The following is a 3,736-nucleotide window of genomic DNA, read 5'->3' as shown; positions in this document are numbered from 1 at the left end:
CTGCATGTTACTAAAGCAAATTTGGTTAAGACATAGCAATAGGGAGAAGAGAAAGACATTCTGGAAGCTGGTGTCAAATAACAGCCTACAGATTGAGTTTGTTCTCAATGGAAGAAGATGAGTATGACACTTTTAAATGCTGCTGGGAATATTTCAAATGTGGTGACACACTTTGGTAATGGACTCCTTTAAAGAGTTGAATGCCTTGGTAGAGGTGAATACTCATCCTCCTCTCACTTCAGGGAGACTAGGTGGCTAAATGGAAGAAAAAAAACAGTGCAAGGGCCCCTTAGTCCCTGACATAGTTTCTCTGGTGACTTCCTGTTGCCACTCGGTCTTAAGTATTCAGTGATTTATTCATAACACTTGTTGAGTGTTGAATGGGTCATTAGTCTCCTTTATTAAGGTTATTTAGAGAAATGGGATATCTCAGCAGAAAAAGTTGCAGTTGAATACTTTGTATATAGTAGATGATGGTTTTGGTGTCTCAGAGGGAGAAAACTAAATAACAAAACTTTCTTAGCCCTTACACAACCCTATGAAGTATCCTTATTAATTCCATTATACAGATGAAGAATCCATAGTTTAGATTGTGGAGCCTACATCTTTTTTTTTCTTTCTTCTTTATTTGAGAGAGAGAGAGAGAGAGAAAGAGAGAGAGCAAGCATGGGGTGAGGGGCAGAGTGAGAAGTAGACTACCTGCTGAGCAGGGAGCCTGAGGCAGGGCTTCATCCAGGGACACCGGGATCATGACCTGAGTTGAAGGCGGATGCTTAACTGACTAAGCCACCCAGGTGCCCCTGTGGAGACTACATCTTTAATCATAAAACTGTATTGCTTCTTTTTTTTTAAATTTCTTTTCAGTGTTCCAGAATTTATTGTTTATGCACCACACCCAGTGCTCCATGCAATGTATTGCTTCTTTGTATGGGGAAGTGACTTTACCTGAAGCAAATAGGGCTTACTGAACACTTTGCTTAGATGAAATACAGTGTGCTTATATAAAGTTAGGGAAGGACGCATCTTTAGTTACCCATATTAACAAGGTGGGCTTTCTGAGTTGCATTTTCTGGTTAACTGAGAATGTTTATGGATATTTATTCCACTTCTCATTCACATGGTGGTGGATTCAAGATTACTAACAACATATGGTTTCACTTATTTGTGGAGCATAACAAATAGCATGGAGGACAAGGGGAGTTAGAGAGGAGAAGGGAGTTGAGGGAAATTGGAAGGGGAGGTGAACCATGAGAGACTATGGACTCTGAAAAACCACCTGAGGGTTTTGAAGGGGCGGGAGGTGGGAGGTTGGGGGATCCAGGTGGTGGGTATTGGAGAGGGCACGGATTGCATGGAGCACTGGGTGTGGTGCAAAAACAATGAATACTGTTATGCTGAAAATAAATTTAAAATTAAAAAAAAAAGATTACTAACAACAAATGAGGGCAAGACTCGATGCATAAGCAGTTTTCAAGCCTCACATTTGTTACTGTTGGATTGGCTAAAACAAGTCAAGTGGCTGAGCCCAGACTCAAAGGATGGAGAGAAAGTCTACCTTTTGGTGGTAGGAGTGGCAAAGTTGCAAAGGGGGTGTGCATACAGGGATTTGTGGACAAATTAGGAGCCATTATTAAAACAATCTACCACACCTCCCATTGCATCTCTCACTTGGTTTTAAAGCTTGTTCTTTAGCCATATAGGATTGCTTTTTCTTCTCTGAAATGTCTTGCTGGTTCTTGTTTCTGTGCCTTTGCTTGTGTTGTTCTCTATACTTGAAATATACTCCATTACCCATTGTTCTCTCACCCTATCACCATTTGGTTGGTTAATTTCTATTTATTCCTTAAAGGTCACCTTCTGCTTCCTCAGTCTCCCCTGTACTCTGTGCAGACTTCCATCATCACACTCTATTATATTCATCTGTTTGAATACATATTTGGTACATATTTATCTCCTCTTACCAGGCTTTAATCCCCCTTGAGGGCAAGTACTGGATTTTATTTTGTGTACCTTGAACTTGGCAGTGTACTTGCTATATAACAGGAGCTTAATATATATATTCCTAATAATGCAACAAATAAAGTGCTTCCCAATATTTTGGTAGCTGTGGTGCTGCCTGTTTTTCTGACCCTGCAAACTGAAATTTTTTGCTGAAGTTGTAACCAGTTGTTTGATTTCTTCAAGGTTCTATAAGACTTTCAAAACTTAGGGTTGATTTTCTATTGAGACTTTGCAAGGCCATTTTGAGATATGGGGAGAGATACTGTAGGATGTTATCAAAACTACGATTGGGAAGCACTTGCTTAGGTGGGTACTAGCCAAAGCTATTGCCCTTACTTGCTGAGAAGAATGGTTCATTTCTCATATTTGATGTGAAAATACAAAGTCTTATAGATATAAAGTGCTAAGCTAAGTAGCAGAGGGGACAGTAAGAGTGTTGCCTAGGAATTGAACATGTGTATCATATACAATATTTGTGTTTCTGGATGAGAGGTCAGAGAGATAGCTAATATGCTGAAGAAATATGGTGACAGCCATTTGTACCCAGAGATAAGAAAATGAAATGTTGCTCATGATGTACAAGAAGTACTGAGAATGATTGAAAGTCTGTGAACTTGTATGTTTTCATGTCTGTCAGCAGATATTTTTCTCCTTCTTTCAAAGCACCAGGCTTTTCATACATAGTCTTTATTCTTCACCCCCTTTCAAAAAACAAACAAAAAAATCAACCCAGCATTTAATAGCCTTTGCTGAGAAAGAAGTGAACACATTTCAACAAATCAGATACCCACTTAGCTTAGCCTGGCAGAGGCTCTCACTTAGAAATCTAACGTAATGGAGCCACTGAGCTTAGGCTGCCCAGGGATTTCAAAGGCTTTAATGATCCCAGCTCATTGTTTTCCACCAATGCCTCTATCTTCAACAAAAGAAGCAGTGGCCCCAGTGAGGTTTTCTTTACTTCTGCAAGCTTTATCATCTTTTGTCTCTGCTCAGTCTTTACCTCCTCTAAAAAGCATTCATGCCATCTAGCTCACCTTCTGGTTGGATGGAGGCACTGCCTTATTCTCCAATGATAGAGGCCTATTCAAGGGAGATATTCAGGCCTTTGAAAAGACCTGGATATCGGGAGAAACGTGGAGCTTGGGGAGAAAGATATAAAACCAAATACTATATGTTCTTTTCCAGCATATGACCTTCAAAATTCACAAAAATTCTTGTCAGTTTAAAATTTCTAAAGCCTCAGATTCTAAAGAAGCTCTTTGTGGGGCTGTGTTTTTAAGGATTTGAGAACTGGATTTTGGTGGGTCACATGACCCCCTATTGGATCTCTCATTTACAACTTGAATTTTTGCAAAGTGCAAGGCCTTTGCAAAGCCATAAATACACGGAACATGGCTTCATCTATCTTAGCCCTTGTCTTCTAGTCAGCTTTACAAGGTAACTGCCTCCAGACCACAACCTACCATTGCCAGTAAGATTTCGAAAGTGCCTCTTAAAATCTTGTGAGCAGGAGCTTCCCCACCCACGTGAAGCCATTAACAGAACTCAAAATAGTTTATCAGCACAAGCTTGGGAGATGAATAGGATGCTGAAGAGCAAGACAGGGTGGTAGAGTGATGTAGGTAACTGACTTCCTCTAAAAGGTTGATGGCTGAAGGGAATTAGGAAAAGACTGGATTTGAAAGGCATGCATAAGTTCCTGAGGGAAAGGGATAATTTTTTTTTTTTTTTTTTT

The sequence above is a fragment of the Enhydra lutris genome, unplaced genomic scaffold, assembly GCF_002288905.1.
Source record: "Enhydra lutris kenyoni isolate GAN:26980312 unplaced genomic scaffold, ASM228890v2 scaffoldscaffold83, whole genome shotgun sequence".
Classification (NCBI taxonomy): domain Eukaryota; kingdom Metazoa; phylum Chordata; class Mammalia; order Carnivora; family Mustelidae; genus Enhydra; species Enhydra lutris.
The sequence above is the reverse complement of the archived record's forward strand: the minus strand, read 5'-3'. Positions refer to the sequence as shown.